Source organism: Ursus maritimus, unplaced genomic scaffold, assembly GCF_017311325.1.
Source record: "Ursus maritimus isolate PB19 unplaced genomic scaffold, ASM1731132v1 scaffold_4, whole genome shotgun sequence".
Lineage (NCBI taxonomy): Eukaryota > Metazoa > Chordata > Mammalia > Carnivora > Ursidae > Ursus > Ursus maritimus.
The window spans coordinates 80,688,589-80,701,634 of NW_024426552.1; positions in this window are offsets into that span (position 1 = coordinate 80,688,589).

The following is a 13,046-nucleotide window of genomic DNA, read 5'->3' on the forward strand; positions in this document are numbered from 1 at the left end:
GGATTTCCTGCAACCCTGCTCACCATCGGCGGGATTTAGAAAAAAGGCTAAATGCTAGCTTTGAAACTTTCTGAAATTGCTCCTTTACAAAGATAATGTGCATTTGCTAGGTAGGCGCAGCATAGCTGTCCATTGCACATGCCCTTTGGTTCCTTCCATGTCCTTTGCACTTCTCTCTGGCGAGTGAGGCATCCACAGAGATTTTTCTGGGCAAATATGGACATTCAGAGGTGTGGTCTTTGACTCCATCAGCATCTACCTCCAAACACGCAGCTCGCCCGGCTTTGGCCATTGCTTGCTTGGCTCAGCTTGACCAATGGGCTAATACATTGAACTAAATGACCTTGGAGTTTTGATAGCCACAAGGGGAGGAGGGAAGCCAGTTCTGCAGCAAGTTCAAGGCTTGAGAACAGGATGGAATATTTTTCTGGGCAACATGTCAGGCTGAAAGTTCTGCCACAAAGACGTTTGTTTCCCAAAAAATTCTCATTGTTAACTAGGTTTTGCTAGTCCTTGGAGGAACTTAGGAATCTGCTTTTTTGATTAAACATCGACATCGTCTGCATTAAATGGAGAAGGTGAGTCTTTGAGAGGAGAGGGGAGGCCTTTTGAGGCCGGGCAAAGAAAAGCTCAGTGGCTCACTCTGGTGAAGTATTCTTTCAAAATACACGTGTGCAGCTGGGGTTTGCACTAAGGGAACTAAAAACTGTATTAAATTCCACCACGACCAAGTTCTGGATTTCTTTCCTTGGCCCATTAGAGGGCATTTATAACATAAACCCAACGTATTGGGCAGGCGTCTCTCAGTTACCAATATTAATGGGAGGAAGTAGAGCCTGCATGAATGCAATCCAGGGATAATCCCCGAGGCTCACCATGCTTTTTGATTTAATCTTTTTCCCTAGCAACGTTGTTAGGTGCTGGACTCAGAGTTGAAGGTGTACACAGAGGAAGAGCATCCTGACTTTTGGAGAGAGCATGGACATACAGTATAGTTGTATTCTTAGCACAAAAAGCCCAGCAGAAATGTGAAATTTGAAAATTTCAGTTTGCAATGCCATTTCAAAGGTTTTTCTCTGCAGACAGTAATTTGGGGGTCAAAGTCGCAGGCAGGCTATTCCCTTGTAGGCTTTGAATGTGGAAACCAGTCAGTGTGAAGATCTGTGATTACCCTGTATAGAGGGGGACCGTGCTCTGGTTAAAACAACGCTGATGAATGTGCTGTCATGAACTGCAGCCCCCGCCACGTGGCTGCGGTTTTACCCCTGCCATCGTCGTACCTTCCCTCCTCACCGTCACTGCAGGCTTCCTCTCCTTTCTTGGGCCGGCACAGTACTCTAAGTAAAGACAACGGGGTGGTTAGCAGTGTCAGACTGTCCTTTATTCCTGAGTACTACTTGGCGCTTGCCCACCCGTCTATCCTCTTTACATCCTGCAAACCCTTTGGTGTCTCTTGGCCGGGGCGTGGACCTTCTGGCTCCCCTTTGTCATCCCCTATCTCATTTCTCCTGCTGCTGTTTGCCCTAATTTTTGTCAACCAGATTAGCTGTTGTTGGTACCTCTACCCCCCAATCTTTACCACTTTTGGGGAAATGTGGGCTCAGACCCAGCCCAGTTCCTACGCTGATGCCAACAGAGGCTGAAAGCATGTAAGCAATCCTCCCCAACTTGCTCCTGCAGCAATTCCATTCAAGTTCTGCTGTCAGAACTGAATTATCTGGATGTTTTGTTGCAAACCTCTGGGTTTTTGTTTTCCACTAACTCTTCTTGGCTACCAGAGAGACCCAGGAACTGCTTCTCTAAGGGCAGGTCCTGGGCTCCATACATCTGTCTCCTCAACCACATTCAGGACATTCAGATGTGTGGTCTCCCTTCCGGGAGGCTCTTGTACTGGCCCAAGACACAGGGTGATGATTCTGTCCGGATGGCTCTTGTGGATCCCTGACTGGCTGTCCTTGCTCTAGTCCCTTCTTAGCTTCTTTAGCACCAAAATCACCTCATTTTTCTCCTCTCACACTACCTGTTTCTTTGCCCCCTCTTCCTGGCCCATGGAGTTGGGGAGACCAGAGACCAGGGCTGGGCCTCATTTCTTTTCCTGCCTCTTCTCATCTCTCCTCCGTTTAGGTGCTCCTCTCACTTGGTTCCATGGTTTCAAATCCTACCTGTACGTGCTGATGTCTCCCCATGTAGTATCTCCTAGTCTTGCCCGTTCTCCCGAGCTCCAGGCTCATAGCTAATGGCTACTCAGCAATTTGGGGTATAAACAGCATCTTTAACAGGGCTTAAAAGGAATTTGGGATTTCTTTCCTGGAACCTGTCTTGCTCTTTCCTTCCTCTAAGTTGAATAGCTGTATCCAGTTGCTAAGGCCAACTAGAAATCACCCTTGACTGTTCTTTTTTCCTTCCCTCCACATCCAATCCATCAGTGAGTCCTGGAGGTTCCTGTATTCAGAACGTATTTCCAATGGGTTGACTTCTCTCCGGCTTCCAGCCACCGTCATCGCTCCACTAAACTGGTAACACCCTTCTAACTAATCCTCCCTGCTTCTGCTCTAGCCCCTAACTCTATTCTTAATGGAGCAGGCAGAGTGCTCTTTCAAAAATGAAATTCCAGATTGTATCATTTCCCAGTTTGAAAACTCCTGTGGTGTTTACTGTGCTGAGAATAATCTCTAAACTTCACGTGGCCCATTGGCTCCACATGATCTAACCCATTGTCACTTTCTGGTATCATTTCACTTTCCTTTCTTCCCTCAAATTCCTATAGCGGAGTCCTCGCCTGTATTGCTCCCTCTGCCTAGAATGCTCTTCCTCATATCTTTGCATGATTGCGTCTGCCTCATACTTGAGGTGGCAGCTCAAATACCCTCTCAGAAAGACCTTTCCTGGACTTCATCTAAAGTCACTCTCAGTCAAATGATCCTTTATTAGCCCCTCTCTAGCATAAGTAACTCCTTGACTTTCTAAAAAAAACTATTTTTGGATTGTTTACTTCTTGGGAATAGTCTCCATGAGGGCAGAGCCTTTACTTTGTTGATGACGGAATCCCTTGTGCCTAGACTAATGTTTGGCATGTAATGCTCAATAAATACTTGCTGAATGGATAACGTCCAGCATCCTTGTCTGGACCGGAGAAGGGTCCCACCTTGCACCCATGAACACTCATGTCTCTGCTCTTCCTCTACCAACACCTTTGGGGTTGGTTTTCTCAGCTTTCACTCTGCCCTGTCTTGCTGTGTGGCTAAGAAACTCACTCCTGAGTCCACAACGCTGAGTTACAGCAGCCTTGCCCTTCAGTTTCCCAGTGGAATCTCTTGGTTTTTCATCCTTGCTTCAAGCTTCTGAGACTCTGGATGTCTGCTTCAATTACCGTTTTCATGGATGACTTTGGCTTGTCAAGGTCTTGCTTTCTCCCTGATGCTGGCCTAAACCACTAGGTCTTGCTTCATATTCCCCAGGGCCAGCTGCTTCCCACATTCTGAGGAAGCAAGGCATCGGGGAAAGCAGTTTGAAGCTAAATCCCAGCAGAGCCCGAAGAAGGCAGGTTCACTTTCTATCTCAAGGGGCATTTTCCATCGCAGTCATAGTCCACAGACGTGCACCACTGCTTCCCTGAGGCCTTTCATTTCAAGAGTCCCCTTGACCCTCCCAGGTGGAGAACGGCCCCATAACTGAAAATCTTAAGGCCCATTAAAATGCAAAATCTGGTGGAGATATAAACCAAGGAAAGCAAAATTTACAAGATTCCCTGCTTGGGACGCCATGTGAAAGATTGACACGGGAAAAGAAGGGTAATAGAAGCCTCACAATCAAAAAGGAAATTCCACTCTCATGTCCTGTCTATTGTTTGGCTTTTTGAGAGTAGGTGTGAGTACATGAGTGTAAATAATTTGCACATATCTATACTCCAATTACTGGTTTATAGATGAAGTATGTAAAGTATAGGTGATATTTATATTTTACTTTAATGAAAACTTATAAAATGAGTAATAGTTATTCGAGAACCTAGAATAACTTTTTTGGGTTTACTTGGATGATTAGGCCAGAAACACATTCAGAAAATTATATATATATATATATCTCTAAAAAAATCTAATAATATCTAAAAAATATCTCTCTGAAAAACAAAGTGCTAGTTCTGCAGCACTTCAACCTGTCAAACAAATATATATGAACATGTTTTTCTTTTGAAAGGCATATTATTATGTACCCGATAAATCAAAATAAGCTCCGAGTGACTTACATCTGTCAAATAAATAAAATTCAATCCCACATATATATATATCACCTGCTAAACCCAACGTGGGGACAAAATCAATTCAGTTACGCGATGCCTGTAAAAACAAAAAAATTAAAAAGATGTTTATAGGGGCACCTGGGTGGCTCAGTCAGTTGAACATCCAACTCCTGGTTTCGGCTCAGGTCATGATCTCATGGTCATGGGCTTGAGCTCCCTGTGGGGCTCCCCACTCAGCACAGAGCCTGCTTGAGATTCTCTCTCTCCCTCTGTCCCTTCCCTCCCTCGTGTGCATGCTCTCTCTCTCTAAAATAAATAAATGAATCTTTAAAAAAAAAAGATGTTTATATAGTAAGATAAAACAAAATTTGTTTTAAAAAAGAATTATATTCCATTATATTGATAATTGTTAACTTTATCCATTTAACCATTCTGCTATTAATGGGCATTTCATATTAATTTATTATATTAATGTTTATGTTTGTATCCACATGAAAATATTTCTATAAGGTTCATTTCTTAAAGTGAAATTACTGTTTAAGGAGATTACGCAGCCAGGCTCAGTCAGTTAAGCATCTGCCTTTGGCTCAGGTCATGATCTCAGGGTCCTGGGATCCAGCCCCACTCCAGGTCCCTGCCCAGCGGGGATTCTGCATCTTTCTGTCCCTCTGCCCCTTCGCCCCCTCCTGCTCTCTCTCTCTCCCAAATAAATGAGTAAATAAATAAATAAATACAATCTTTAAATAAAACAAGAGAGATTATGCATTGTTTTAAGGTTTTATTTTTAAGTAATCTCCACATCCAACATGGAGAGATCAACGCTTGCGTGGTCTACAGACTGAGCCAGCCAGGTGCCCCTAGACTGTGCATTTTAATTGATAAATACTGTGAGAGTTAAGCTCCAGCCAACATTGCATGAAGTTTACAAGTTTATACTGTCTTCACTACTGGACTCCTACTTTTGCTCGTTTGTTGAGTGAGCAGTTCCCCACCCTCTTTTTTATAGTTTTATTGAAGTATAATTGACATACAACGAATTTCACATATAACTTTCTGTGTGTGTGTGTGTGTGTGTGAAACTATCACCACAACCAAGCTAATAAACATTGCTGTTACTTCTAGAGGTTTCCTTGTGCTCTCCTATAATTCCTCACTATCTCTCCCATCCCCTCCTTACACTGTTCCCAAGCAACTACTGATCTGCTTTTGTCTCTATTCTATTTTCTTGGCTTTTATTTAAATGGAATCAAATAGTTTTCTTTTTTTGTCTGGCCTCTTCCACTCAGCATTATTATTTTAAGGTTCATTTATGTTGCTGTGTGTATCAATATTTCTTGCCTATTTATTACTGAATAGTATCACATTGAATGGATTTACCACACTTTATTTTCTATTCACCTGTTCATGGAATTTTAGGTTGTTTTCAAATGTCTTTGCTATTAGAATTATGTGTTGCTATGTTTTTAAAAATGGCTGAATGGTTTTCCAAAGTGCTTGTAACATTTTATATTCCCACAGTGAGTGTTCCCATTGAACCACATCCTCTCCAACACTCAGTCTGTCACATGTTTATTATCTTAGTGGTTGTGCAGTGGTAGCTCACTACCATTTTAATTTTCATTTCTCTGGTGACTAATGACATTGAACATCTTTCTAGGCACTTATTTTCCATGCCATATATCTTCTTTGGTGATGGGTCTAACATTTTGTCTATGGTTTTATTCAGTCATTTGTTTTCTTACTAATTTGTAAGAACTCTTTATATATTCTAGGTACAAGTCCTCTGCGGGAAATATGTTCTGCAAATATTTTCTTCCAATCTGGGGCTTGTCTTCATCATCTTCTCTTCCTTCTCCTTTTTCTTCTCTTTTTTGTTATAGTGTCTTTTGAAGAGCAAAAGTTTTTAATTTTGATGAAATCCAATTTATTGACTTTTTTCTTTTTTTTTTTTTTTAAGATTTTATTTGTTTATTTGTCAGAGAGAGAGAGAGAGAACACAAGCAGGGGGAGTGGCAGGCAGAGGGAGAAGCAGCCTCCTCGCTGAGAAAGGACCCCGATGCTGGACTAGATCCCAGGACCCTGGGATCACGACCTGAGTTGAAGGCAGACACTTACCCGACTGAGCCACCCAGGCGTCCCTTGATTTTTTCTTTATAGTTTTCCTTTTGTATTATATTTAAGAAATTTTTTGCAAAATCCACTATCACTTGCTGGCTTTGAAGGTGGAGAATGGGGCTACAATCCAAGGAATTAAGCAGACTTTAGATATTGGAAAAGGCAGAAAAATGGATGCATGCATAATGCTTCTGGACAGGAAAGAAGTCTTGCCAACATCTTGATTTTATCCCAATGAGGCCCACATCAGACTCCTAATATATGGAACTTCAAGATAATAGTATGATTTCATTTTAGAAACTACGCACAATATGTGTATGTGTGTATACTGAACAGAATGTAACCTCCTCCACTCAAATGTAAGTTCTTTGAGGCCAGGAATACTTTTATGTTCATTGTTATATCTCAGTGTCTATTAACAGTACTTGGTAGATAGTTGAAGGGGGAGGTCAATATAACTTATTGAATGAATTAATTAATCTATATGTTACCACATTTATATAAAGTAAATATATATATAGGTATAAGTTATGATACACAAAAGCATAGAACAGTGTTTGGAAGAATATATACTAAACAATTATCAATGGTTATCCCTGGGGAAGGACTAGGTTTGGGTAAAGGGGAAGTGAAAATAGACATTTACTATTATCTGACATTCTTCTGAAATTGTATGTTCATGTCAACATGTATTATTCTTATAAATAAAAATATTAGTAAAGGAAATAATTATTGTTTCAATTCTGATCAAACATCTTTAAATTTGATTTGAAGATTCTGTGTTCTGTATCATTAAGCACTGTTTTCCCAGGAGATTTTAAAAGGACACAAATCAGTATTAAACAATTAAAACTAAAGACCACGTGATTATTATCAGGAACTGCAAACCAGACTTCAAACAATGGCAGAAATAAAATATGGGTGCATGGTGAATTTCATCATCGGGCTTTGGGAAAGATTCAGAAGGTAGTGTCATATTGGGTAGATCGGTGGGGGTGTAATGAGTATCATGTGAGAAGACACTAGAAATTACTTCATAAGGCAACTGTTAATTTGGTATCCAGGAATGAAATTCAGAAACTAGAGAAGAAAAATATGCAATCCTTCTGATGAACTGAATTATGACTCATGGGGCAGCTTGGATGATTTTTGCTTGCTGAATTTTATGGCCCAGTAGTAGTTGTGGCAGTTCTCATATATAGGGTCATTGTAAAGTTTCCAGATGACTCAAATTACACAAAATCATTCCTTTTGATCAGCTTCATGATCAGTATTGATTGTCAAAGGTGAATATATCATGTAAGGATTCAGATTTCATTTAAGAAGACTTTATGGAGTGTTTACAGGACATTAGGATCTGGCATAGGCTCTATCAGAGATACAGAGACAAATCAGGTATGGATCCTCTTCTCTAAAAACAGAATCTTGGGATCTGAATCAAAACAGGAATGTAGGGGCCCCTGGGTGGCTCAATTGGTTAAGCATCTGCCTTCGGCTCAGGTCATGATCCCAGGGTCCTAGGATTGAGCCCCACATAGGGCTCCTTGCTCAGCGTGGAGTCTGCTTCTCCCTCTGCCCCTCCCCCACCCTGCTCGTGCTCTCTCTGTCTCTCTCACAAATAAGTAAAATGTTTAAAAAAAAACCCAGGAATGTAAATTGACATGAAAGGATTAAGGTGTTGAAGATACAAGATTATGAAGTTTTGAAGTAAGACAGTAACAATGGGACAGAAAGAAGGGGATGAATGAAAGAGTAATTGAAGAGGAAATGGAAAGACCATGGCCATTGATTGGTTGTAGTGACTATAAGAAAACTGCCAAGTCTGTTGGATTCACTGAACACCCCAGGTGACTCTTTTGAGGGAGTGACTTTAGCAGGCTTTGTCTAATTTCCAGGATTTCCTGGACTATAAATACAGCTACTAATTAATTATAATACAGCTATTTATTAAAGGGTGTCTGCAGCCTCTATGGAAAGCAAGGGGCCATTCAACCTCTGACCTGGTCAGGAGAAGTCATATTTTACTTACTTGTCTCACTTACCAGGCTTTGAGGTCCTTCTGGGAGAGGATTCATAGTTCTCTCTCTGTTCCTAGCGTCTTACACAGTGCTTGGTATATAGCAGACACTCGATTGTTTCTTGAATGGAACATAGAAGCAATAATTCGTCATTAGGAAGAGAGAACGTGACCAATAAATAAGCACTCAAACCTCCTCGATTTGTCTAGTAGAACTGAGTCCCTGAGGACTTGTGACACTCATTTTACAGAAGGTGACAGTGGGGTTGCATGCACCCATTGTATCTCTTGGGTTAGTAGGCAGACTGCTCCTGGACAAGCAGAACAGCAGGTCTTTCTATGTTGGAACTTATGCTGATTTTGGGGGGTATAGATCGATTATGATAAGGTGCCTCCTCCAAGGAACTTAGAGACCAGTGAGAGCTCATTAGCTGTACTAGATGGATGCAGATGGAAACTACAACTCCAAAAGGGTACGTTTACCCATGTGTATTCGCCAGGATCGGCTTGGGTATACCGTGGCAACGAACAACCTCCACATCTCAGTGGTTCCCAAGGACAGCGTTTTGCTTACCCCACATGTCTGTTTGGAGTTGGCTGCAGCTATGCTCCACATTCTTCACTCAGGGACCCAGGCTGAAATGATGATTGTTTCCACCTTGAACATTGCTCGTCATGTGGCAGAGGCAGGCACTGACTTTTCTTCCTGGAAGTCACGTATATCACGTCACACGTCTTGTCAGCCAGAGCAGGTCACGTGGGTATACCTGAGTTCAAGAGGCTAAGTAAATATAATCATCCCACAGGAGGGGCAGTGAATATCGATGAACAGAAATATAATCTATGACATCATTCTTCTGCAGTCTCATTTCTCAGCCTTAAGACTCGAAGTCTTGGAGGCAAATCTTGGAGAATAAGGAATAGGGAGGATATAGGAATAAAGAGGATGTTCTGAGAGAAGCTGGGATTGTGGAAGAAAATTCAAATAAAGGAAGCATCAGGATAAATGTGAGAGGACTTTTAATTTAGCCATATACCCAATGGGGTTTGGTAGGGATGGTTGTGAAGTCACGGAATTTTATTTTTCTCTGCAGATGATATTATCATATGCTTGTCACGACTAGGCTATTACTGTGAATTTTTTAAAAGAAGAAAAATGAAAAGATTTTGATCTAATGTCATCTTTATTTCAGAAAAAAGATAAGAACACTAATTGTTAAGACTGACAAAGATTTAATTTCTAGTTGCATTGAGAGGAAAAAAATTAACAGACTAACAAAATTATAACCTTAACATGATTGAACTCATTACTTTTGAAATGTGGAGGAGATACTTTGCGTTGGTTTTTTAGTTTGTTTATGGAACTGGAAATGACTTTAGCATGTTAATATTTTATCAAATTAAAATTAATATCATTATGTTTTGAGAATCAAAATGTAAATGTAATGTAAATGCCATTATATATGTTAGAGTATGTGCTTTATTTTTTATAAAAATAATACATGTTTATTATCGAAATTTCAAGTAGCACAAAAAGTACGAAAAAAGAAAAAATTACTTATAAATAACTGAGAATAATATGTGGTGAACACTACTTCAGTTAACCCTATATACATGAATAGAGATTGACATATGAATTGATAGGCAAGGAGATAGGTAGGTAGGTAGGTAGATGGATAGATAGATAGATAGTTTTATAAGAATGAGATCAACCTATGCCAACTATTAAAAATACATTTAATTTTATTCTAATTTACTAGACATTGAGATGTGGGATTTTTGAATTTTTGACAGATGTTTTTCTTCCCAAGAGATATTATTCTTTTAAAAGGCTAAGCTTAAAGATTTTGAGAACCATCAAGACATTAGCCATATCACATTTTAAAACTGAAATGGTCCATTTTTTATAGTGCTCACTGATTTCCTGCTATGAAGGAGGAAGCTTTTCAATACTCTTATCCTCTCTTCCTCTCTTCCCTTCAAATCTATTTTTCATTTGGATTTTATTTAATTCTAATATAATTTCAAACTTATCCCAATGGTATAAGAACAGTGAGAGGCATTCCTGTATACCTGTTCCAAATTTTTATATTTTGCTTCATTTTTTTATTCTCTTTATAATTTACACACATGCATATTATTTTTTCTAAACCATACTTAATACACAGTTAAATGTATTTCTGAAGAACAAGGACAATTTCTTAAATAATCATAGTGCAATTTTCAAGGCAGGAAATTTAACATGGATGTAATACTATTAACTACTCTGTAGTTCATATTCCAATTTTGTCAGCGTTCGTCCAACATGCTTTTTACAGATCTTTTTCCTCGTACGGGATCTAATCTAGGATCATTCATTACTTGGTTATCGTGTCTCTTTAATCTCCTTTAATCTGAAGCAATTCTTCAGCCTCTCATTTTTCTTGATCTCGACAGTTTTGAGTTTAGGCAAGTTATATTGTAGAATGTCCCTCCATTTGGATTTGTCTAATGTTTTTTTTNGAGGAGCCTGATGTGGGGCTCGATCCCATAACGCCGGGATCACGCCCTGAGCCGAAGGCAGACGCTTAACCGCTGTGCCACCCAGGCGCCCCTGTCTAATGTTTCTTGATGATTTGATTCAGGCTCTGCATTTTTGGCAAGGATGCCACTGAGGTGATGTGCTTTCTCAATGCATCATATTAGGGGGCACAAGATGGCTGTTTGTCCCCACATTGGTAATGGTAACATTGATCACATGATCAAAGTGGTATCTACCAGATTTCTCTTCTGTAAAGGTAACATTTCTCCCTTTTTAATTAGTAAGTATAGTAACCAGAGAGATTCTAACACCATTTAATATCCCATGGCATCAAAACGTTGCCCATCAGTTTTAGCATCCACTGACGATTTTCTGTTTTTATCATTTCTTTTATATTAGTTGACTTTGTACTACAAAGAATTTTACTTTCTCCACTATTTACTTATTTTTTCACTGCACTATGCACTTTTATGGATTGAATTGTTTCTACCTCACCTCCCCACAAAGACATGTTCAAGTCCTAACGCCCAGTACCTCAGAATGTGACCTTATTTGGAAATAAGGTTTTTGGAGATTTAACCAAGTTAGGTGGAGGTGATTAGGTTGAGCCTGAATCCAAGATGACTGGTGTCCTGTTGAAGAGGGAAAATTTGGACACAGACACACACAGAGGAAAGACTGTATGAAGACACACAGGGAGAATGCCGTGTGAACACAGAGGGTCAGGGGTACGCATCCACTAGCCCAGGAACGCCAAATATTGCTGGCAAACCACTTACCAAGGTGCTAAGAGGCAAAGAAAGATTCCCTACAAGTTTCAGAGGGAGCATAGACCTGCTGATGCACCTTAATTTTGGACTTCTAATCTCAAAGAGATTAGATTAGATCTAACCTGCTTTTTTAGGTCACCCAGTTTGTGGTAACTTTGTTAAGGTGGTCCTAGGGAACGAATATAATATGTGTGGATTCTTATTTTATTCAAACTGTTGTAATCAATTACTATCGTTATTTATTTTGAAGCATTAATTGTCCCAGAATTTGCTGGAGGGAGCCCCTGGAAGCTGGCTCATGCATGCTTTTGACATGACCCCATTATCCTTTGAGCATTTCCTTAATTTTTGGCACAAGAAGATGGTCCTGCTTATCTTGGTCCTCTGCCCTAGGCCCCCAGCTCTACAGGTAGGCGGTATCTCTCTTTCTCTCTGACTCACTCCCTGTCTCTCTTTCTATCTGTTTACCTATCCATCTATTTATCATAATCTATGTATCCATCATTCCCCTGAGTTTATACTGATACTTTCAGTTTCAATCTGATACCTCAGGATACATTCTTGGCTTCCTTTTGCTTTTTTCTATTTGCAATTCCCTTTAACCACAAGGAGAAATCTGGCTCTTATTATGTCAAATATATTTCTCATTTGCTCAAGCCTAAAATATATTATTTATTTGCCTAAACTCACAAAATTAATTTTAGAATTGCTAATCCATACCACTGAAAAAACCAAATTTATTAACCAGAGTTCAATATTTCTATACAGTTTATTCACTTCTGGGAGGTAAAATTTAAATACAGAGATATACTCTAATCTTAAGTGTACAGTTTATTGAGTACTGACGAATGCATACAGTTATGTATTCTATACCTCCATCAATATACAAAACCTTCCCATTACTCCAGAAAGTTTCCTATGTCTATTACCAGTTAATCCCCTCCCCCAAGGCAATATGTTTTCCAGTTTTTTTTAACCATCGTCCGTGTGATTTTCAGTTATAACTTTTTTATTCCTGTTGGTAATTTTTATTGTTTTTCTTTTTTTCTTATGTATTCTAGATTTCTCAAGTATTTGTTTCCCATTTAATTGATTTCTGTTCTTTACTTTTCTTTCCTTGTACTTAATTTGATATTAATTAATTTATTTTTTACCTTCTTCACATTAGAACTTGATCATTGATTGTAAACTTCTCTATTGTAACTATCTGACACTATAAATTTTTTTTTTAAAGATTTTATTTATTTATTTGACAGAGACAGCCAGCGAGAGAGGGAACACAGGCAGGGGGAGTGGGAGAGGAAGAAGCAGGCTCCCAGCGGAGGAGCCTGACGTGGGGCTCGATCCCAGAACGCTGGGATCACGCCCTGAGCTGAAGGCAGACGC